The sequence below is a fragment of the Lathyrus oleraceus genome, chromosome 7 (assembly GCF_024323335.1).
Source record: "Lathyrus oleraceus cultivar Zhongwan6 chromosome 7, CAAS_Psat_ZW6_1.0, whole genome shotgun sequence".
In the NCBI taxonomy this organism is placed as follows: Eukaryota; Viridiplantae; Streptophyta; class Magnoliopsida; order Fabales; family Fabaceae; genus Lathyrus; species Lathyrus oleraceus.
In genome coordinates, this window is record NC_066585.1 from 262,953,554 (window position 1) to 262,980,226 (window position 26,673).

Consider the following 26,673-nt stretch of genomic DNA (forward strand, 5'->3'; position numbering starts at 1 on the left):
ATCTTCAAGTACAAAATCTCTTCGACAGGAAAATTATATTGTACTGACTGATAATCTTCAATAGGTTGGTGAGCCAAATGGTCAGCCAAGACACTACCTTCAATAGCTTTTTGAGATCAGTATTTAATATCATACTCTGATAACAACATCTGCCAACGGGTCATCCTCCCAATTAAAGCAAACTTCTAAAAAATGTACTTGATTGGATCCATTTTGGATATCAACCAAGTAGTATGATTCAACATATACTGGCGCAGACACTTAGCATCCCAAGCCAATGTGCAACATGTTTTCTCAAGCATAGAATATCGAGTCTCATAGTCGGTGAACTTCTTACTGAGGTAGTAAATTGCATATTCTTTCTTTTCAGATTCATCTTGCTGACCAAGAACACATCCTATAATCTCATCTAGCACATTCAAATACATGATCAAAGGTCTTCCTTCAACAGGCGGAGATAGAATCGGAGGCTCAAGCAGATACTCTTTGATACTGTCAAAAGCTTTCTGGCACTCCTTGGTCCAATCATAAGATTGATCTTTCCGAAGGAGCTTGAATATTGGTGCACATGTGGCAGTCATATGCGATATAAATCTCGGAATATAGTTCAAGCGGCCGAGAAAACCTCTGACTTGCTTCTCAGTTTTGGGCGCAAGTATCTCATGTAATGCTTTGACCTTAGCATGATCAACTTCAATACCCTTCTCACTGATAATAAAGCCCAACAACTTACCAGAATGAACACCAAAAGTACATTTATTGGGATTCAAGTAGAGTTTATACTTCCTCAGATGTTGGAATAACTTCAACAAATGCTTAACATGCTCTTCTTCATTACTAGATTTAGCAATCATATCATCAACATAGACTTCGATCTCTTTATGCATCATATCATGAAAAAGAGTGGTCATAGCTCTCTGGTACGTTACACCAACATTCTTTAAACCGAAAGACATCACTCTGGAATAGAATGTTCCCTAGGGTGTAATGAATTTGGTCTTCTCCATATCTTTGGGTGCCATCTTGATCTGATTATAACCAGAAAATCCATCCATAAATGAAAAGACTTTGAATTTAGTTGTATTGTCTACCAACATATCAAAGCGTGGCAGAGGAAAATCATCTTTTAGATTGGCTTTATGCAAATCTCTATAATCAACGCACATGCAGACTTTTCCATCTTTCTTAGGAACATGCACAATATTGGCCACCCATTGCAGATACTAAGAGGTAACAAGAAAGCCAACATCAATATGCTTCTACACTTCCTCTTTGATTTTCACTGCCATATCAGGATCAGTTCTTCTCAATTTTTGCTTGACTAGTAGGCATTCTGGCTTTAACGGCAATCTATGCTCCACGATTTCAAAATCCAAACCAGGAATATCTTGATAGGACCAAGCAAACACGTCTGAATATTCACGAAGATGATCAATCAACCCCTTCTTAGCTTCTGGACACAGTTGAGACCCAATCTCGACTTCCTTCACATCATACTCGAAACCCAAGTTGACTAATTTAATCTGCTCTTCAAATGGCTGAATGGATTTCTCCTTGTGCTCAAGCAAACGGTATAACTCATCAGATACTTCTTCATCATCATTCTCTTCCTCAGCTTCAAACACAGGGAAATCAAAGTTTGGAGAGGGAATAGGATCATTATATTCAATGGGTTTGAGAACCAACCTGCATAATGATTTGATATTTTGATTTTAGAAAAGTGGAGCGCAAATAAATATTATGCAGATGAAAAGATTATTATTTATTTATGTTTTTTGTGATTACCATTTTCAAAAAAATAAAAAAGTAAAAAATAAAACATCATAGATGTGGATGAATAAAATTGTACTTTATTGATGATAATAAGAAAATGCCAGACAATGATCACTTATCTCTTAGGAATAGTAGAAGGATTTTTCTTAAAATAAATAAAAATAAATTACTTAGAACGGTGAATAACAGAAGGAACACCAACAGCAACCCAGTTGTTGCAAGTCTGGCCATGTGTTATAAAGTTGGCGCAAGCTTCGTCTTCATCACTGTCTTCAATAATGGCAACTGAGTGTTGATCATTCTCATGAATGAACCCTCCACTATGGAAAATTGGTTGCATAACCTTGACATTGACGTTGAACGGCCCTGGTTGAAATCCTAGCTCTGCCCTGTTCTTGTTCTCAACGACTTCCACAACACGGGCCCACTTATCAATATTGTCAGCCTGAATAGCCTCTTGCGCATCTTTTAAAGAAGACATGGGTGCCCCAGCTTTCTTCAATTCATCAACAATGGACAAAACTTGGAACGAAGTTCCAACTTCCTCCTCAGCATCAATGTAAGTAAAGATGACATATGGTTCACCAACAATGCCTTCTCTCCACCAACAACGACAAGCTTGCCGTTCTCCATAAATTTCAGGTTTTGGTGTAGAGTAGACGTCACAACTCCAACTTCATGAATCCATGGCCTTCCCAACAAGCTGCTATAGGCCGGGTGGATATTCATCACTTGAAAAGTAATTTGGAAATCACTCGGACCTATCTTAACCGGAAGGTCCACTTCTCCAATGATAGTTTTATGAGAACCGTCAAAGGCTTTAACAACCATGCCACTAAACCTCATCGAGGAACCTTGATATGAGAGTATTGATAGAGTAGACTTTGGTAACCCATTCAGTGATGATCCAGTATCAACCAAAACATTGGACAAAGCGTCCTCCTTGCAATTCATCGAAATATGTAGCGCCAAATTGTGATTCCTACCTTCCTCAGGAAGTTCATCATCACAAAAGCTAAGATTATTACAAGAAGTGATGTTGGCAACAATGTGGTCAAACTGATCCATAGTAACATCATGTTCCATATAATCTTGTTCCAACACTATATACAATGCTTCTCTATATGCTTCAGAATTCATCAGTAATGACATCACATAAATCTTTGACGGCGTTTGGAGCAGCTGCTCCACAACGTTAAATTCATTTCTTTTTATCAGGCGTAACACCTCATCATTATTGTTTGTCTTCAATTTGATGGATTCACCAGACTAACTTACTAACTGGATCAACTGTAGGAATCTCTTCCTTCTTTCCCACTAAAACATCTTCCACAACTTTCAGAAACACTGGACTGAACACACAACCACTATGGGTCACCTTTGCTATATTCCAATATTTACCATTGAGTCTGCAACTGGTAGAGGAACTTTTTGACCATTTTCTATCATAGTGGTATTATATTGGTACGACACAACTTTATCAGATGAATAGGGGACGGGGCCCGCTAACCGTATTATCAACGACAATATCGATATGTTGACATTATTGTTGTTGCTTCTATCAAATTGAATGACTACCCACTCAGGGGCCTTGAACACTGACACTATCGCATTCACATCATTACCCCAATGGTGGGACTGTAATATTTGAATAAGACCTCCATCCATCAACCTATGAATATCCCTCTTGACAATTACACATCCATGAGGGTTCACACTGCAGATCACACAACCATCATGGTCATCTTCACAATCTCTAACCAAGAAAATATCCTTATGCGTTGCCACTAAAGATCTTCTGATATAGCAGACATCATAAATTTTGAATTCACCAGGACAACCGTCCACCATATTCACTGAGGTGTTACCATGAGGAGGCAACGAATTTGCTTTGACATTTGGCGCTCTGTCCTCAAAGGACACCATACCACTCTTTACAAGCTTCTGAACCTCATATTTCAGTGGATAACAATTTTCTATATCATGACCAGGGGCTCCCTGGTGAAAATCACAATGAAGATCAGGCTTGAACCACCATGGAAGTGGCTCAGGAATTTGCAGAGGGTTTCTTGGCTGGATAAGATTCTTGAGTACCAAAGACGGATACAGCTCTACGTATGTCATAGGAATAGGGTCAAAAGAGACCTTCTTCCTATCGAAATTTTGCTGATGATTATTGTAGTTGGTCCGTTGTTGCGGTTGTTGTTGATGTTGATGTTGTTGTTGAACTGGAACTGATTGGCCGAATTGTTGAAAAAACTGGAATCACTGATGATACATGGTGCTGATGCTGATGGGATTGGGAACTTTTCCTCACATGAGGCCTCCTTTGCCTCCCAGATAATACTGCGTTAGTCTCTCCTTCCTTCTTCTTGGAGAAGTTACCACCATACTTCTTGCTTGTCGATGCTTCATCTTTGGACAAACGTCCTTCACGGACTCCTTCCTCTAATCTCATCCCCATGTTTACCATCTAGGTAAAATCATTTGGGGCACTTGCGATCATACTTTCATAATAAATTGAACTCAGCATCTTCAAGAATATCTTGGTCATATTTTTTTCTTCAAAAGGAGGAATGATCTAAGCAGCAAGCTCTCTCAATCTCTGAGCATATTCTTTGAATATCTCCCTGTCCTTCTAAGACATAGACCTCAATTGATCTCTATCCGACACCATATCAACATTGTACTTATACTGCTTTACAAAGTCCTCGCCTAAGTCATTAAAAGTACGGATGCTAGCACTGTCTAGGCCCATATACCATCTCAGGGAAGCTCTAGTCAGACTATCCTAGAAGTAGTGAATCAACAGCTGATCATTATCAATTTGAGTAGACATCTTCCTGGAATACATAAAAAGGTGACTCAACGGATAGGTATTCCCTTTGTATTTTTTCAAAGTCGGGGACCTTGAATTTCACCGGAATTTTAACGTCGGGAACTAAACACAGTTCAACAACACTCTTGCCAAATAAATATTTTCCTCTCAGAGTCTTCAACTTCTTGCGCAGCTCAAGAAACTGATCATTCATCTCATCTATCTTCTCATATATATTTGGACCTTCAAACGACTCAAAGTTGTAAATAGTATCCTCAACACAAGGAAGAGTATGAACAATAGGATGAGAAATGGACAGGATCGGGCTAGATGCCAACACAGAAGCAAATGTAGGTGCGTACCCTTCAGGAATAAAATTTGGTGGCATTCCCCACGGGAACCCAGCTGGCATAGAAGGAACGTACTGGATAGCAATAACAGACACAAACAATGAAGCAATCTCTAAAATGACAGTCCTATGAGAATGAGGAGTTGCAGGAGGCGGAGATGGTTGATTCTGAGCAGCTATCACATGTTCCATCAATGTTGTAAGCCTGGAGATCTCATCCTTCAACTCTTTGTTTTCTTGCTCGATGTGCTCCATTCTTCTCAATCGATTAGCTCGGGTGTTGTAGTGATGAGTCAGTTTGATTGATACACAAAAGAAGGTTTGATAAGACATTTGGCGAAAGAAACCTCTTATGCAAATGATGCATGAGAATGCAATCTTTTTGATTTTTTTTAATTTCAAGGAACACATGAAGTCTTATTTGCAAATATAATAATAATCAACAATAATAATTCAATTGACCATAAAAAATCTCTTTTTATTCATAAAATTTTGGAAGGATTACACTTAGTAGAATTTTAGAAACCAAAATATAAATACAAGAGAATAGGAAACTATCATCCTAAGTATCCCTAGCAATTGCACCAGAAGATCTGGCTAAGGGAGTATATTTCATGCGGATGCGTCGAATCTCTGACTCAAAGGATGTCTCCATCTGAGCCTTCTCGAGGATAAGCTGATCAATTATCTTCTTCCAAGCACCGGAAGGTTGAGGAATGCTAGAGGAAAATGAATCATCTGGCTCTCTCTATCTCTTCACTACACACTCTTCCAGAATCTCTAAGTGCATCTTTGTCTTTCAACTCAAGTTGCAACTCTTCATGCTTTAGGCTCAAAGCATGAAACTGTTCTTCCCACTTATCTTTCTCTTGCTTCATCTTGGTGAGTGCGTCTTCCAACTCCTCAACATCTTGGTTAGGGAGAGTTGATGGCTCAGCCATAACCAAAGACATGGGTATTTCACAAGCATACACCATCTTTAGCTCCAAAGCTCTCTTCTTCACCCAAATAGTGTAAGCTTCCAAAGTTACATAGTTGCATGGACCAAGCTCAGATCTTCCCTTCTTATGCACATTATTCCAAGCACGCACCATCTTTTTCTTCAAAAGTTAGAGATTTTTACCCTCCTGATAGAATGGACCCTCTAACTGAATGTTATTAGGCTTATCTCTCAAAGGGAACCCAAGTTGACGACGGGCCAAAACAGGGTTGTAGTTGATTCCTCCTTGTGTACCAATGAGAGGAACATTAGAGAACTCACCACAAATATCAATAATGTCCAAGCTACCCAATGAAGAATCATACCAAACAATATCATCATTAGTAAGAGACATAAGCCTCTGAGACCACTGTAGACATTGCTTTTTCTCCAAAAAAGCAGGCGTCTGAGGCAAGTGCGAAATAAAATACTTGTACAGAAGAGGAATGCAACATACAATAGTCCCACCACCTTTATAATTACTCAAATGCAGAGAGAAATACATATCACCCAACAGAGTCGGAACAGGATTCCTAATCAGGAAGATTCTAATGGCGTTAACATCAACAAAACTGTCAATGTTAGGGAAGAAAGTTAAACCATAGATGAGCAGAACAAAGATAGATTCAAAAGCATCCATGTTACCGGCCTGAGCAAAAACAGTAGCTTTACCAATTAGGAACTCAGAAGTCAACCTATGAATACCTCCTTTCTTCACCAAGTGAGCATCAATCTCAGATTTCATCAGATGAAGAACTTCAGCTATGACATGAGATCTAAGAATCTCCTCCAATCTACTGAAAGGTACTTTGTCAGATACAGGCATACCCAAGAGATGGGACTACTCTTCTAACGTAGGCATAAGCTGATAATCAGTAAAAGTGAAGCACCGCTAGAGAGAGTCATAAAACTGTACCAAAACACTCAGAAGCTCTTCAACCACATCAGTAGATAACACAAACAAGAGCTTCCTATGTCATTGCTTGAAGTCCAAGGGATCTAGTACAAAGGATGATGATTTCCTTAATTCTTTCAAATCAGGACATCTGAAACTGTACTTCTTAGTGTTCCTTCGTCCGCAATCCATGGTCAGAAAATATTTGCAAATATGGCCTTAGCTTCCTTGAAATTTACTTTTTCTGTGATGAATGCTATGATGCGCATGAATGCATGAATGCAACAATCACACACAGGGGATCACACAAGGCAAACACAAACAAAGGTCAAGGTATGGATCAAGTTATTATCAAGATCAATCATCCATTTTGATGGATTATGGTTTTCACCTTATCAACACCCAAGCTCCATTGATATTGATGACACTTGATCAGATCAATCAAGAATCAAAGGGTTTGTTGCGAGTCACGAGCATGGAGTCGGGTTAAGAACCTTCCCAGAGTCTTGATCCCATCTATTGGATATTATAGGTTATGATGAGTGACTCATCAATCCATAATATTCTCAAGAGAAACTCGTCTGAGTGTAATATCGCGTAACAACTGTTATCAAGTCTACACTTCAACAGTCTTCGCACTACGTCCTAAATAGGCCAAGTTGGGTTAAATGTTCTAAAGTCATCAGCTTCTCGGACTCCCAGGTCGTAAAGAGTAATGCCTATCCACAATTAACTTGTGTGACATCAATAATTCCAAGGGGGTCTCCACTGAGTAGATGGGTCTCAAGCCAACTTGTTAAGAACTACTCCACACAAGTTGAACATGACTATACCATCCTCTTATCTTAATTAAACTCAAGTTCGGGTTAGAACTTATCTCACCACACAGAGATCACCAAGCACAACATACATAATATATCATACAAACAATATATAAAAACATCAAATATACAAATATACACATAAAACGTAAGCTAAGCCCACTGAGGACTACTCCCCAGCAGAGTCGCCACTTAATTTCTGTAGCGGTAAATTTGTGACCATCAAGCTATGGATAAACTTGACGTCAGTAAAACCAGAGTCGCCATCGCGCTTTTATTGTTTACAAAGGAAAAGGGAAAAGTACGGAAAAAACACAAAGGTAAGAAGCTTTCAAATCAAAACTAATAAAATGACAGAGATTACACGTAAGGGGGTTGGTTACACAGAGGGAAGGTGTTAGCATCCAAAGTGTACTAGGTACTCCTAGGGAGCCCTTTTTGTGTGCATATGTTATTGGTATAAATGATGTTTGATAAAATAAAGAGTGTGGGGATGAGAAAAGAATTCATTGATTATATTTTATGTTTGACAAGACCTTCGATCTTATGCCTACGTACCAAAATAAAAATGAGAGATCAAAACCCCGTAGTTCGTGGTAAACATTTCAAAGGAGTTGGTGAATTGATTTTAACAAAGAGTTTAACAATAAAGGGTCACAAAAGGCCAAATATTTGAATGGGGTTATTAGTTATTTTTGTCTTTTGAAGTTTAAGTCAATATGGTTAAGTTTATTTACAAGCTTGATTCAAGAAAAAGTTTAAAAATTCAATGGCATAAGGCCAAAGTTTCTAAACATTAAAACATGTCTAAGTTTGATATCACAAGCATAGAAAGTTTTTGAAAAGAGGGAGAGATTTTTAAATTAAAGAAGTGGGAGGATATGAAGAGACTACCCGAAGCAAAAATTAAAAGTTTAAGAGTTGAAAAGATCTGACCAGTGGGATGTAATACAACAGACAAAAATGTCTTATAGAAACCCATTTTCCTTTGGACTTGGACAAGCAATAAGAAACAATCAATGAGCAATATCTAAGCATCATGTAAATATCAAGGCATCAAATAAATATATCCATAATCCAAGAGAGCATTCCAATAGCTAGCAGTCTTCAGTATCTTCCAATGTAGCAGATGAAATTTCCTTGATCAACTCAGACCAAAACATCAGACATAGATAATAATAAAAAAATGAAAATTAAGCACAAAGATAGAGTAGCAGATGAATCAAAGGGACCCAAGATCTTGCATCAGATGAAGGCATAGTCAAAGATAACTCAGCCTCAAATGTTGGCATTGGCCAAGTCCTTTAGCGTAGGGAATATTGCCTAGTTCTAAGTCTAGAAGTTCAGATCAAGTCCAACATTCCACCAAGTGTTTTTTAGGGTTTTTGTTGTTATTAAATGTTTTAAGGTCCTAAGACCACAAACAAAACAAAAGATAAATAAAAAAATATACATAATCACAAGATATGGCTCAAATGAGAAAAGTGAAAAGGACTTGAAACATAAACAAGTTACATGAAAAGTAAATGGAAATGAATGATAAAGGTACTCGAAATTTAAAGTGCATAAAGTAAATGACTTGAAAGTAAAGCAACATTAATAAGAATTAGTCAATGGTTAGTCAAATGTTAGTGATTAGTTATAATTGATTAAGTCATTCTTTGGAGAATACTCTATCATTCATTCACAAGTATGAATCCTTGAACCAAGACATCATCCATGAGAAGGGCTCCAACTAGGATAAATCAACAAGTATGCCAGTAGCTCTCATGAATGGAAAAAAGGTCAAGTTTTCACACAATACCATGAAGAATGGGAGACTTACAATCTCACTTACTAGAATGTTATGCCTTAAGGGACAAATTTAGCTCTATGTTAAGCAATCGTAATTGGACTTATGTAGAAGTCACAATTATCTAAGATCGGGAAATAAAAATATAGGTGTTAATGCATGTTAGAGATTTGGTAAAAAGAACCAAACTCCTAAAACATACCACACACTAAAAAAATGGGAAGGACCTATCTCAGTCAGGCTTGTGTTAATTCATCTGACACAACGTCATTGATGAACCAACTAGCATTTACACATTAGGGAAATCATTGGTCAAATGAAGCATTGAGAAAAGAATAGGGATGAAGATGAAGAGGGAAGGGGAAATAGAAACACAAATTGATCATAAGAGGAATTTCATCTGATCAATACCATCCATTCATTTTGGGAGATGAAACGTACATTTCATCAATCCCCTAAATCCAATGGCATTGATCAAACAAAAGTCAAATCTACCATTACCAAGGCCCAAACAGAAAGTCAAACATCACAAGACCATAAAAATGGCTCAACATAAATTTTAAACATTTAATCAATTAAAAATCAAATTAAAAGTGAATTAAAATGCATTTTATAATGGACAAAACCTCAAATCCTTTCAAAACACCAAATAAATGGCCAAGGGATTTATCCTATGTCAAACAAGGTCAAAGGTCCTTAGACAAAAAATTTCATGATATTTGGAAAGTCAGAAGTATTTTAAAACAATTAAAAATATGCAAAAAAAAACATTTAATTCATGAAAAATATCAAAATTAATCCAAAAAATAATTTTAATTCAAAATATGAAAGAGAAAAATATTTAAAGATATTTGGTGAAAGTCCCATATTTTTTGGAATAAAAATGAAATTTTTTTGAATAAAATAAAATAAGAGGATTATATAAAAAAATCAGAAAATAAAATAAAATGAGAAAAAACAAGGGCCATCAAATCTCCCTCATTAGTTGAGGTGGCAGATCTGATGGTCAAGCGTGCGCTTCACACCATGCACCTCAGTCAACGTGTCATAGGGATGGTAATCACAAGGAGGTCAAGATTAATATAATTTAAACAGATCAAGTGGCCAGGAGACGCGCCAACGCATCACTGAAGCCCTAACTTCGGTTGTCTTCTCCAGTGGACTCACCGGACTGGTCCACCACCAACCACCATTAAAATAAAAAGTGAGTACAGTATTTTAAAGAAAAAATGCTCATGAACTCGAACCCGACCTCAATTTCACCCAATTCCAAGTATATTAAAAGATACGTGGACTTGAAGTTTGAGGTGCATGATCTGAGTTGCTTTGATTTGGCCTTAAAGCAACTCAATCTTGTTGCCTACATTGGTAGGACTTCAGCCAACCAAAAATTACTTGAAATAATGGAGAATTGAGAGAGAATCAAAGAGAGAAAGTTTCACAAGATTCACCTTCTGTTTGTAGTGATGAAGCTCGATTTGGATCTCAATTGGCTTGGGCTTGCTTCTACTTGCTTGCAAGAGATGAAAGGGATAATCAAAAGGCTTATTTCCTTGGAGTTTCAATCCCAAAATAGAAGTGGAATTGAAGCTCTATTTCAAGTGAAATCTTCAAGGTTATCCTATCAATGGAGGTTAGGGAAGATGCAGTTTAAAGCTTGGGCAAAGGGGTTCTCATTCTGATCACAAGGGAAATGTATTTATAGGGGTTTGCATTGCTTTTCGCACACTTGAAAATTTGGCCAAATTTAGAAATGTTGGTGCATGCTTGCATGGGCGTATGATAGGCCCGTGAAATGATTGGAAAAGGTCCACAATTGTGCATGAATGATGATGAAAGCTTAACATAAGGCCATGCAATTGTAATTGAAGATTGGTCATGAAAATCATCCAAATGGGACCATGAAAAGTAACCATGCGCAAGTCCTTGTAAATTGCTCCAAATGCCATTATCTTAGACTCGTTAGAAAGGTGACATCAAGGGGAACAACTTTGATGTTGAACAATTTTCCATTTGGAGCTTGGATCATGATGAATTTTGAGGTGGAAGTTGGATAAATCAAACATAACAAAAAAAATTCTAAATACCAAGTTAAATGACAACTTCTTCCACCTTGAATAACTTTTGTTATGAGTTCCAAATGAAAATTATTTCTTCACCAAAGTTGTAGCTCTTTTATCCCTCTTCACTTTGGTCACAAATTTGACATCATTTGGATTTGGCATGAGGGAGTTATGCATTTTAGAAGTTGAGGAAAATTGCTTGTTCAATGATGATGTCCCAAAATGACCTATATTGTTTCCTCTTGGCACATTCCCTTGAAATTTAAATTGGATATTTATTAAAGAATAAAAGTTGTAGAATACATCTTGAAATTTATCATGAAACTTGGATGTCCTTCATATCATAAAAATTGATCAAGTTATGGTCCTTGGAAGTTGACCTCTTAACTTGGGCACATGCAAAATGACCTATAATCTTTCACCATAAAAAATGACTTTAAAAGCAAAAATATCTCTTGATGTCAATATGAAACTTGTTTTTAATATAGTAAAGAGTAAAGTTTCTCTTGGAATCCTTTTCATATGACAAAAATTGTAGGAGATACGGTATAGGGAACCCTAGTTTTGACCAGTTGACTTTCTCTGGTCAACCTCTTTAAACCAACTTGTAAAATTGAAGATATATTGATATTTAGGGCTCATGGAGGATCATATATGCATAATATTATGTATGATTAAGTATACTTTGATATATTTAACCAATGGTTGAAGAAACTTGATGAGGAAGTCACACAAGATACCCGGATGAATTAGGGTTTCCAAGGCAAACAAGCTTCAAACTCTTGATGAATTCTTGATCAAAATGATAAATGAAGATCATGGGGATCCATATATGATGTTTATAACCATTGTGAACCTCTCCTTGATTGATCTCTTGCCATGAGGGTCTCAAACCCTAGTTGTGAGCTTAATGAGGCACAAGTGGATGCACAAACTACCTTTAAAAGAAAAAAAGCTAAACATGGACATATCTTTGGTATTTTGGTTAGTAAACAAATAAAAACAAAGTATGATACAATAAAATGTGCTTGGTGATCTCTCCCAATGCAAACCCAATGAATGAGGGGTAAGAAGGATGCCAAGGTGTGATCCCAAATCCAATGCAAATGACGAGATAACATGAGGGATCTTAGGGTCAAAATTGGGGTCTTACAATAATCTTTGTATGTTGCTTGCATTTACTTATGAACTTTATATTCCCACAGTTGTGTTTAGTTCTAATACCAGAGTTTGAACATTGTTTAGAATTTGAACTTACTGGTTAAGAAGAAAAATGAATTTTAAGTATACACAATTCAAACCCTCTTCTTGTGTATTTTTCTCACCTTCATAATTATCATGAAATTTGAATAAAAAACTCTTTTTAGTTGTCATCATCAAAATCAAGTCACCAAATGCATGCCTTAATTCTTTGACTTTAATCACCTGCAAAATTAAAAAGGCATGTAAAGGATGTAATGCGAGAAATTAAATATGCAAGCATATTGGAACACTAGCATTTAGAAAGGGAACAACATTTTATTTAATTCAAATTGAAGTGAAAGGGAAATTGCATAAGATAAAAGACAACCAATAATAAAAGGAAAATAAGAAACAACTAGTTCATATCCTTATCCTCACTTTACATTATTGGAGTTATTATATAGTTTGTTAATATTTAAATGTGTTGCTCTTAGATCATCACGGAACTCATTGAGAAATTTTTAAGAGTGTTTCATTGCAAAACCAAAAAATGGAAAGGATCGTGGAAACCGCGGCAGAGCAAAGCTTTCCAATCAATTTGGTGGAGAGACATCGTGGATCGATGGTTGCGCTCATGGTGCTTCTCTAATCGAAGATGATAATCTTGAACTGATGTTAATAACCATTGTAGATCTTGAATCAATGTTGCTAATCTCTGATGCGATGAATCATAATGGGTGCTTGCATTATCTGGATTCCAACGCCTAAGTTATTTTAGAGTTCAATATAACCGTAATGGGAGTAGAGATTAGAGTTTGTGTATTTGAAAACCCTTTGTGAAGTTTTCTATACCTTGGGCTTGATGGAGCAGGAGGTATAAGTGGGCTTCGTGTTATTGGGTCTTTGGCCGACGTATAGTAGTAGGTTACTAGGCCTTTGGCCAACACATAAGAATTTCTCCCAAGACTCGACGGGAAATCTAGATGCCGGGTGAGTATTTTAGTAGTCGTGGCCGACCCTCAAGAATGGTTGTTCAGGCGTCGACTAGCATTTGCTACTTTGGTTTTGCCAAAGTATAATGGGGAACGTGTGCATTTAATGTAGTCTCGTCATTGAAACATTTCTATGTTTTTCTATGATGTGTGACCTGAAAAGGCGTGGAGTGGGATGGTGTAGCTTATTTTACACTCGATTACACTTGAGTTTCATTGTGTTCTCAAGGAGAAATTTTGATTGTTGATCCACACTTGCTTCTTACTTTCAATCTGATCCGGTTGATTTCCTTTTCCTATATAAGGATAATAGGATGTGTAGAAACTTTGTCGCAATGTGGTAGACTGAGTTTCCCTTGTTTCATTTTAGTCTCTTCCTCTTCTTTGAGGGCATTTTATCGGAGTAACCGTTACCATACATTACGAGCTTTAAAGCTTCAATATTCGACTTTTTGTCTTGCTTCATCAATTTCGACCTTATATTTTGAGGTGCTTTCCTTCCCTTTAGCTTTTCATTTTAGCATTTACTATATTTTTTGTTACGATGAACGATTACCCTACTACCATCGAGAGTGATTCAGAGGGTAATGTTTCTTCTTCTTCTTCGAGAAGGGGAATTGAGTATTAATCACATTCCTTTTTCTATGTCAGTGGGGATTTTAAACCAAAGATTATCCCTTTGATTGATGCTTCAGAAATGGAAGGAACGTCTAGAGAATCTCTTTTAGACGGGGCTCCTTCAAGGGATTCTTCGGGGAATCAATTTCCAAAGAAACCTGATAGGGGTGAAAACCTTGCCGAGAAGCCAATGTCTACCTCTATTTTGAATGAGTCCTAAATAGAAGTTAAGGTTGAGTTTTACCTACCATATGTAAATAGACGGTCAGACACAAAGGAGTATTCAATCTTTGGAAGATTTGTTGAAAGGTTGTGTTTTGGAGAAAGAAGGTAATTAGGATAGTTATTTGCCTTTGATCGAATTAATCTATAACAAAACTTACCATTCTAGTATTGGCATGACACCTTTTGAGGATTTGTATGGAAAGAGGTGTAAGACTTCTTTGTATTGATATGAATCAGGTGAAAGTGTGGTGCTTGGACTAGAGATTGTTCAACATGACTACGAAGAAGAGCAAGATGATTTAGAAGAATATGAAGGCTTCACATAGTAGACAGAAGAGTTATGATGATAAGCGAAGACAGGAACTTGATTTCCAAGAGGGAGATCATGTGTTCTTGAGAGTCACTTCATAGGCTGGTGTTTTTAATGTGTTGAAGTCTCGAGAGCCCTGTTTTATTGGTCCATATCAGATCCTGCAGAGAGTAGGATAAGCTGTCTACATAGTGGTCTTACCACCGTCTCTTTTGAATTTTCATGATGTTTTTCATGTGTCGTAACTTCGGAAGTATATTCCTGATTCATCTCATGTGATCCAATTCGATGATGTGCAAGTGAGAGAAACTTGACTGTTGAGGCATCACCCTTGAGGATTGAGGATCGGGAAGTGAAGCACTTGAGAGGTAACGAGATTGCTTTGGTGAAGGTGGTGTGGGGAGGACATGTTGGAGGAAGTCTGACATGGGAGCTGGAGAGTCGTATCTGGAGTTGTTTCATTTAGGTAATTTTTAGGGAGAAAATTCAGTAAGTGGGGGATAATTGTAACACCCAAATTTTTTATTTTATTTTATTTTATTGAGTCAATATATACTTATATAATTTATCGGTGTGTTGTGTCTATTTTTGTGGGATTATTTGAGGTGGATAGAATTTATACTATTATTCATTATTTTTGGTTAGTTAAAATATGAGTTATGGCGTAGAAAGTGGTATAATGAGATAAGTGGTGAGATAATGTGAGAGAATCCAAAAGATGAGGGGAGATCTAGAATTATAAAAGATTAATTAGGTTTTATTTTAATAGAAAAACAAGGAGAAGACGAGGAGTTTTTGGAATAGAACGTGAAAGTTGTGAAAGTAGGATTTTAGAGAGGTAAGTGCAAACGTTGGATTCCAAAGAGAACATTCAGAATTTTCGACAGTATTCAGGTAAGGGGATTACTCTTCAATGAGTGTATTTTTCTTAAAGAACAACGAGGGATTCTAACCTTCTTGGTCGGTTGTTAAGGATTATGAATCCATTGGATGATTGTGTGCACCTCTTTGGATTATCATGCTTTGATTTTGTTTTATCTTGTGATTGTGTGTTTAAATTCGTATGCAATTGTCTGAGAAAAATTGGATTGGTGTTGTTTATGTTTTATGCTTTGGTGATGATGAATACATTGTTAAATTTGCATGATAGATTTGTGTTGATGTGTAATTGGTGTTGATTAAGTGCGGTTTCAGTTTAATATAACATGGGTCATGTGTTTATGTTTGATTCGGGTGGTAGGGGTTTAAATTGGAGCTTCGAAAATGTTGCAATGGCGTATTCACACATTCTACAATATGCACAACGGTGACTGTGTCAACGATGTTTCAGGTCGATCGTTAGTATTTGGTAGAGCTGACGGGTGTCAACATGATGACGACGGCGATCGTCATGGTCCCCGATATGGGTTTCTTGCCTAGGCATCATCGAAGTCATAGGTCTGTAAGAGGGGGGTGGTGACGGGTGGGGTGACGACTGTTAGCCTGATGACGGGTTGATCATCAGTGTTTGTAGTTGACCAGTTCTAAGCGATTGACTCGATTTTTTGAGTAGATTTCAATGGCGAACATTGTTTACTGCTGTTGGTTGTTATTTTGGTGAGTTTGGTGAATTAATGAGTGATTTATTAGGCTATCTAACATGTTCAGAGTTGAGTCGAAAGTAATCGAGTTGAGATTTAGAGTACGCTTAGTAACTCTAAAATTCCTGAATAAAAGTGAAACAGTCATGAGCTGACTCTGTTGAGTTTTGATGTGAAATATTATTTAACTGTGAGTCTGATGTGAATAAAGATATAATTATGTATATTATCTTGAGTTCTAATTACATGGTGTGCTGAATTATGGTGAGTTATCATTATGTGATGTGATGCATTATAGTGAGGTATGTGGTTCATATAAGAACTATTGGTGATGATTTTTATATTACATTGTTGTGGCATTTTCATGCATCATATTAGTGATGAGATTGATCAGTAACATAACTCTGACATCTAAATTGGTGTGTAGATTGGTACCACATGCATTGCATATACGTCTGCACTTATAATTGGTTATTGAGAATGATATATAAATATGTTTATGATTGGTGATGGTTGTGAATGATATGAATGCGTTGATGTTTGTGTGCACTATCCTTTATTTCTTTATACACCACTAACATTTTTGAATGTATTCCCAACGCCTGTTGTTTTGTGTATAGTGTTATGTACTCTTTCGGGGTACATATAATGAGGTAGAGGAGTAGCTGTTGTTTGAGCTAGAGGATGGCAGATATGCTTATTCTTTTGATTTATTATTTTTCGAGTCTAATAGTTTGACATTGCTATGATATGTAACACTAGGGGCGAGCTATTTTTTTACATTTTATGTTTTCTTAGAGATGTTTTGAATTATTTCATTATCTTTTTGGTGTTCAGACTTTTTATGCTAAATAATGTTTTTATTCCACTGCTTTAATAAATGTCTTGTTGAGTAAAATGTTTGGTGAAGAATGTGTAATGTCATATTTGAGAAAATTTAATTGAATTATTTTATAAATAAAGAGTTGGGGTTTTAGAGTGTTACATCGTGCATGTCCCGAAGGAACTAAACATGGGGGAAAACACCTTGTCCACGCTTGCAAGCACGGGGAACTCATGAATTAACCATTCATTTATATAGGAAAATTTAGGTAGACCTATAATCGAAATCCAAAAATGATAGTGGTTGCCACACATTCTTCCTAGATATTATTGACTATGGAATATATCGAATTTGGAGTATTGTCTGTCAATCCCGCTGATGTCGATCTCATGAAAAGAAGGGAAAGCTTGTACCGCATCTTAGGAGGGAGATTGTACGTAAGAGGTTTATCTATCCCTTTATTATAACACCTTAAGGGGAACGAATTCATATATGCACTCGACTAAATACCTAAGGGTATTCCTGGGCAGCACCTCGGGGCTAATGTCCAACCCAAGAAAGTCCTTCGAGTTTGGTACTACTAGTCTTCCATGATCCAAGAATCCAAAGAATATGTTAAAAAAGTGTGAGAAGTGTTAGAGGCACGTGGATATCCATCTTTCTCTTCAAACCAAGCTTATTTTAATAACATCACCATGACCTTTCTCACAATGGGGCACATGTTGGTGTAAGCCCTAGAGGCCAATACTTTTGGTACTTGTATCGAATTATTTAAAGGCATTTTCTTTATTATGGTTGATTAATAAAGTCCCTAGAATAGATAGTCCGTTTAATGTATTAAGTGTGACTTAATCATGAGAACATATTAAACACAAGGGCACTATTCTTAAAGTATCCGTAGTCGAGCTTTAGTGTGAAGTGGGATAACATTAAAGCATTAAGACTATTATGTTTGTAGACTGATGATCACATCTCATGGATCATGGATAAAGAGTTATCAAGTCTTAAACATAGGTATGAATATTAGGAGTAATATTTATACCGGATTGACCCGCTATGAGAATACTATATAGAAAGTTATGCAAAGTGTCATAAGTTATTCTCATGGTGATAATAGTGTATACCACTCTTTGACCTGAAACCACTATGGATCCTAGATGTAGAGTCGAGTGCTTTGTTGTTGATCCAACGTTATCCGTAACTGGATAACCATAAAGACAGTTGATGGGTACTCCACGAAGCATGCTGAGGGACATGAGTGTCCTAGATGGAATTTGCCAATCCTGCGTAACAGGATAAATGTCTATGGGCCCAATATTGAACTGGACAAGGATGACACGGTCTATACCTTGTGTTCAATACAGACATAAGGGCAAAGGGGTAACTATACACATAATTATTATAACAGGAGGTTTTGTCAGATCACATGACATTTTCGTGACTTGGGTAGCAGTGATGTGTTGCTAGATACCGCTCACTGTTTATTATGTTAAATGCGTGATTTAATATAATTGTCAACGCTGCGAAAACCTATAAGGTCACACACAAAGGACGGATTGATGAGAGATAGAGTAACTAAGGAACACTGTAAGGTACGGTGCACTTAAGTGGGAGACGAAATATGGTAAGGTACCAAATACTTAAGTGATTTTGGGCATATTATAAGATATGGGCCAAAATACACTTAAGTGGGCTTTTTAGCTTGAAGCCCACACAAGTGGTTCTATAAATAGAACCCCTTGGGTAGAAGCATTGTCACTCCAATCCACTCAGACAGAAATTCAAGTAGAGACTTGGAATTTTGTTTCCCTCTTTCTCTCACTCAAAGCCTTCATTCATAATAGCTAGCACTGCGAGTGAAGGAATCCGTTCGTGTGGACTGAGTAGAGACGTTGTCATCGTTCAACGTTCGTGATCGCCCTGTGGATCTGTATCAAAGGTTTTGATCATTATCAGAGATCTGCACCAAAGGTTTGAATCGCCACAAGAGGTAACGATTATATCACTGATCATGGCCATTCGTAAGGATCACTAAATGGAGAAATTTTTAAATTCCGCTGCGCCTTGGATGGCAATTCTCCTACAACACAAATATCCTCGGCCTTTTTCCCACAGGGTCTTGGACAACTTAAGTTCTGGATTGTCACGGTAGATAATTTTACCAAGTGGGTGGAAGTGTAAGCCTTTTTAAAGATCACCAAGGTCAACTTCCAAAATTTCTTTAAACGAAATACCTTAACAAGGTATGTAATACCCCTGTCGCAGCCTAAAAAAAATAGAGATGCGAAAAAACAACTGGCGAGAAGAAATGACAGAAGAGTCGCCATCGTGCGTTATTTATCCCAAAGGAGGGAAAGGAAACGCTCGAAGTAAACCTGAAGAAAAAGGAAAGGAAAAGACAAGGTCTCGCAACCAAATCTTGGGTTCGGGAGTCGATTATGCGAAGGGAAGGTGTGTGTTTATCTAATGTACTATTAACTAAAAGAGGGTTAAAAGAAAATGACTCGCACGGATGTCGCATCTACTGCATACGTATCTCTTCTGAATATGAGAATCAGAGTCTTCGTAGCTCGGCTACCTATGGGTGAAAGAGAAGTGTGCTCGCTAAGACGTCACGTCTTATGCCTACGTATCTCATCTAGAATGAGAATCAGAGCAAAATGTAGTTCAGCTAACTACGGGAACAAGGGTATCGATTGCAACTAGGGCAAGAGAAAGGGAAAGTCTCGATCGCGACGAGGGCGAGAGAAAAGAATCGCAACGAGGGCGAAAGCAACCAAGGATTAGTTGTTAGTTGTCAGTCAAACTCGGCAAGACATCACGTCTCGTGCCTACGTATCTCATTTGAACATGAGAATCAGAGTTGTCGTAGTTCAGCTACATAGGGATTGCCATCTGAACATGGACTTACAAAGGAGGACACCAGTTGTGTCAAAGGAGAGTGGGCAATGTGTTCACGTCCTAGCAGCAGGTGTCGCAGCTCGCTGAATCGACTCTTAGGCAGTTACCTCTTTGCAATAGGATGGACTGACATGCCACAGGATCGGAGATGCACGAAAGGTCTAAAAATGGGGAAGCTCTGCCCTAGAGTTGTCATGCAATGTGGACTTAAGTGTTAGGATTTACAAATGGGAATATCTACCTAATGTTAGCATGCAAAGAATAAGGGAATTCTACCTATGTTATCATACAAAGAATAAGGGAATTCTACCTATGTTATCATACGAAGAGAGAGGGAATACTACCTATGTTATCATACAAAGGGTTCTACCTAATGGGTGCTACCTAAACGGAACAAAAGTTGACGGATGGAGCAAAGAGAGGAGTGGGATAAAAGGTAGATGGCGATGCACGAAGCAATTGACTTATAGGTAGATGGTGATGCCAGAAGAAATCGACTTACAAGAGAATTGGCGATGCATGAAGCAATCGACTTACAAAAGGATGGATGAATACGTGCTGGTTCTGTTAAGTTTTGAAAATGATTACTCGATGTTGGATCGAGCTTTTGATCTTGTTTTTGAAATGGTTATCGGATGTTTGTTTTAGTTCTTGTATTAACAGATGAATCAAGAATGAAAGAATAAACATTATACACTTCATGGGAGAGGGGTACATTTGTTATGAATGGGGGTTGTTCATGGCAATCAAACAATAGTGATATGTGCCTCATACATTATACAAGTATGCAACAGTTAACAATCAAGTCAGATAAATAATCAAGTATATGATCAAATCAAAGAATTAAAGAATGAAAAGAATGAGCATTAGACAATGCATAAGAAGTATAAACATGTTAAACAATCAAACAATAGAAGCATGGATGAAAGAAACAAGTATAAAAAAATGTCAGATGAATCAGACAGATGAAACTATGCACACAAAGGATCACTGAATAATTTAATCGGGAAATGATGCACGGATCAAATAAAATCAAGATGAGAGGCCTCTAATACATGGCATATGAGATGAACAAGGGAGGATCAAAATATCTCTTCAACTGCCTTAAGCAATCCCTAAGTCAAATATCAATCATAGAAAAGTCAACCGAAAAGTCAAGTCAACTTGAAAATTATCAAATAAATAGTAAATTAATCAAGAAAATTATGAAAAATTAAACTAACTAAGGTGGGGTCAAGACATCATCATACCCCAAAAATATTTTAAAAATAATGTGAATTAGGGTATAAATTAATTGAAATAAAACAGAAGCCAAATGAAAAGTTAACCAAGCAAACTAGGTCAAAAATAAATCAAGAATAAATTGAAAATGGGAAATAAAATTCCAATAAAAGGTCAGGTTGACCATGAGACATTGGTCAACCCTCATCCCAAAAATCAGAATCTAAAACTAATTTTAAGTCATGAAAATAAAATTAATAAAAATAAGTGTGTTAAAATGGACTATTTGAAACAAATAATTAAAACAAAATATTAACATTAAATAAATATGAAAATTAAAATTAAAATAAATTAAATAAAACATTAAGGAATATAAAAAATATTTTTTCGTATTTTTATGAATAAATAAAATATTTTTTAAGAATTAAAAACAAAACAGAAAAATAAAAATGAATTAAAAAAAGAAAGTGAAAATAAAATTAAATGTGATAATGGGCCATGAGGGGGTGTGGACAGCGAGTGGTGCACGCTAGGCCCGGTCCAGGAAGCAAAATCCCAGCGTGACAAAATAATGTACGTTTATTTTAAAAAATTCATGTAAACCTTCATCAACCAGTCCACTTCACTTAAAACCACAAAAGGACAAAAACGAAACGGATGGGTGGGATTACAAGCTGGCCGCGTGATCCAAAGGCTCTGGGAGCGACACATATGGCTTCCATGCAAACGTACAAAAACAAAACCTACGGCCATGCAAAATGCAGAAAAAACACGACAAGAACGGTGGTATCTCGCTCATCTTCCACAACAAATTGCTCTCGCTACAGTGCTCCAAATGGCATGGTATAAAAAGCAAAGTTCTAGTATGGAACGAGTAGATCACAATGGTGTCTTGTTTCATGAAAAATAATGGCCTTAGCATAGAGAAATATGGACAGCAAGGCACCCTCATGAACACGGATACGGCAAAAATTTCACAACACAAACTCAAACTCAATCACAATGCCTCATGGTGAGGGCTTCATAGACAAACATGACATATTATTTACATGGAAAATAAACATGAAACCAGCATGGCATAATGGAAAAATAATCATGAAGTAAGCATGGTGAACATGAAAAAAAAGTAATGAACAAGCATGATATTCATGGCCATGGAAGGTTGGGATAAGGAGGTTACCTAGTGGAAAACAGTCCACTGCTTCTTGGTAGTGGAGAAGATAGAAAAGGAAGATGCTCTTGGTGCTTTGAAATTTCAAGAACTTGTGAAAATGGAAGGGAATGCAACTTGGCCTTTTTCCTCTTGCCTTGCCTAGCTCGAAATACAGCAACCTCTATGTCATACCCCAAAATTTGCCCATTAATCGTGCAAAACATCTCTCGAAGCATTCCAACTTATTCTGCAAGGCACTGACCTTAAAGGAACAAAAGCCCAGCTCACAACGGACTCAATCCAGAAAAAGGCCCAGACTAGCTTGCTCGCTAGGCGAGCAACTCCTTCGCCTAGCGAGCCCTTCGCTACACGCTCGCCTAGCGAAGCTTGCGATATATCAGAATTTTCGGGCTTCATTCTGAGCCCATTAGGTCACAACAAGAGCACTATAAATAGCCAAGCTTCAGTCAGAAAGGGGACGGGGGAAAAATAGAGGAAGACGGACGGAAACCCTGGCATAGAAACCCTGGAGATGAACTTAGAGTATTCCGAGTAGAGAAACCCTGAAGGCCGCTCATCCGCGCCGAAGCTACCGCCGCCCAACTCCATCCGATACCAAGAGTGATCAGTCCTTTCAACATCGCAGCTCAGTTGCAAACAGGTTTGCGCATCACTACTGTTTTATGCTTTTAATCGGTAATCTATACATCCATAAGACATCATGATTAAATTTTTGGATATGTAATTTGATTTCATATGTGAATTTAAGTGTGCCTGAATATCTTGAATGTTTGTCCATGCTATTCCTGTAATTAAATGCCATAAAGTTCAGGGTTCCGGAGATCATGCTGCTATCAAACTCAAAATCCGCAGCCGCTCGCTAGCACATCGCTAAGCGAGCCTGGAGCGAGCCCTCGCTAAGCCTTCGCTAAGCGAAGCAGGAGCGAATGGGACAGTGGCTGTTTTGTTTCTTTTCTGTTCTGCCTTACGTTTGTCTAATCAAGGTTTATGATAATTCTGTATTATTTGGCCTGACCCTATGACCGTTGTGTTTACTTTATGGTGCAATTTTCAATTGTACTTTATCTCGATGCTCTAACCCGTGTGCTGAATTGTGTAAAGGCTTACATACTCCCGAGGAAATGGCCGGCTAGGTATTCCACTTTATGTGTGGGATACCCTTATGGAGATTCACCTTACATTACTTAACTGATTTTGATGTATTAATTTTAATGTGGAGACCCACCCTAAATTACCTAGCTGATTTTAATGTATTGCTTTCATTGATTTTAATGTGGACCTAATTACTTAATCGATTACGGCTATATAATTAATTGTAAAACTTTGCCTTTAAATAAGTGATCTTGGACCTCTCTTTGTTACCCTACGATTACGGTATTATGGTCATGTCCCGCGAATGTGGGGATGCACTTAGCAAAGACCCTTCGGTTAAATCATCATAGTCCCTCGAATGTTGCCTTTGTCCCTCGATGACCCTTCGGTATAGCCTACGGTTAAATGATGATCGTCCCTTCGAATGCTAAGGTATCCTCACAACTGTTGCCTTCAATGACCAATCGATGACCCTACGATGACCCTTTTACATCCAAAGGATAAAACTACTTACTTCTCAATAGTAAGGACAGTTTTACCCTTATAAGGATAGGAAATGCCCATAAAGACCTTGGGTAGGTATAACTCTCAATTGCTTATTCATAACCTAAAATACTTTCAACACCACACACCTTTCAAAACATCTTCTAGAAAATCACCACTTGGCATACATTCGTACTAGAATCATTGCCGAGTTATATTTTTCTGAACTATTTTCAAAACTAAATGAGATAACCACTTTGTATACATTCATACAAGAATCATTACAAAGTTAAATTCTCCTTTTCAAAACATTTCCTAAGCATTTCTCACCCACTTTTTTCAAATAAGAAAACATAAATGATTAAGCAATTAAGAGCCCATGGAAAACCATGGATACAAAGGGTGCTAACACCTTCCCTTTGTATAATGTACCTCCCGAATGTAGCACCTCAAATTTGCACCTATCATTGTACATGCATTCTCATATTAGGTCATAACATAACATGGTCCACTGCATAGCATTGCATTGTCCCGTTTGCCTCAAGTGCAAGCCAATCAAGAAATTTAGGTCAAACTGGTCAGGAGATCAGTCAGTCAAGCAAGCAAGTGCATTTCTCAAGGAGCCAAGGCCCTAGGGATGGTCCAACATGTTCACATGACTTGGGGATCCATTTGAAGTGTTTTGGTCAAGGATTGGATGTTCAGAAGTCATCAGTCAGTGCACAGTCAGTCAGAAACCCTAAAAGTCAACTGTTGGTCAACTGTCCATTTAATCAGTGATTTGATGATGGGAATTGGTTTGAGAGGTCTCATTCATGTCCATATAAGCCTCATGTATCATGTCAAACACCATCATGGAAGAATTTGAAGCCAGATTAGAAATTTCCAAAAATGGAAACTGGACCTGTAATTGAAACCTGCCCAAAATGGAAAGTCTTGATCCTCAAACTTACATCATGATACAAGCTTCAAATGAATTTTTGCCCAACATGAAAGTTGAATATCTTGTTCTCCCATTTCCAAAAAGTCCAAGAACACCCAATTCCCATGTATGGTTGGCAAGTTATGATCAATTCATTTTCAAAAATTCTTGAACTTCAAAAGGCCATATCTCTCAAACCATTTGGCCAAATTTGGTGGGGTTTTTTCCTACAAGTCACATTTGATCCCCTCTTTCCAAAAATGTAACTTTCATGTACCAAAACTTCACCATGCAAAATGGCCTTTTTGAACTTGCCTTAATTAATTTCAAGTGAGTTGAATTTTGACTTTTCAAAATAATCATTTCTAACCAATTCTACCAATCAAACATGTTCTGAAAATGCATTTAAAACTTGTTGAAGGCCCATTCTTGTGCAGTACACATAGCCATCACCTAGTTGCTTGAAAATTGGAAAGAAAGTACATTTTTCAACAACTACATCCCACATTTTCATGAACTTGGATTTGTACCACAAAACAGCAGAGATATGCATCATTTTCTGTCATTGTAAGCCCTAGTGGCAGCCTCAAAAAACTCAGAAACATATCATTCTCTAAAAAATCCATTTTCTTGCATTTTCCAAAAATCTTCAAAAAAACTTCCAAAGAACTGAGCCTGGCCATTGTTGTTTCACCATCCAAGCATCATTTTAGACTCATGGCAAGCTTCATTTTTCTGCTGTAACAGCATCTTCATGTTCTGTTTTACCAAGCACACATCAATGGTGGAATCCGATTTGAGCATTTCCAAGCTGTCCTGAGCCAAACCATCATCATCATTCATCATTGCAAGCTTGGAGCTTCATCTGTTTCGAGTCAAAACCATCAAAGAACCTCTAAATCACAACTGTACTTCAACCTTGGTGAGTTTTTCGAGTTTCACTATTCTTAAAACTATTACATGCTTTAGAAAGGTCTCTCCATGCTGAGCTTCATGATGGTTTTGTTTTTGAAAATGGCTGCTTATTTATGAAGTTATGTTGTTTTGAAGTTTGGTGATGAAACTTGTTTGTGTTCGATTCTTGAGCTTTGTGATGTTTTAGTGAAAACCAATGATGGATTCATGTTGCTTGTTGTTTGCTGATCATTTTTGTATATGCAATTGCATTTTCTGGAAAAAATTGGTTGAGTCGAATTTGGAAGGTGATGAAGGATGTTGCTGTTCATGTTAAAACCCTAATCTCATGAAGCCATGCCCAGATTTTGTGTTTTGCACGCTGCATGTTACTGTTCCCCGTGCCAGCCAATAGGAACATTTCCCTGGCCGCGCCTAAACGGCGTCGTTTTGATTAATGAAATCCAAAATTACAAGATTGCCATCCGGTTCATTAATAATTCAAATTAATTCATTTATTTTTCTTATTTTCATTTCATTTGATCATCAATCTTGCAAAATTCATAAATCATTCATTTCAATTCCAAATCTCATGGGAATTTTTGCATCATCTTCATCATGATCTCTACTTTTTTATCATAATTTTCCCAGAATTTTTTGGTGGATGGTTTTTGTTTGGCATTAGGGTTTGTGACATGTGACCAAATTTTGTACACTTTGCCAAAACATTTGTGAAATGATGATACTTTATCCAATGGCCCTGAAA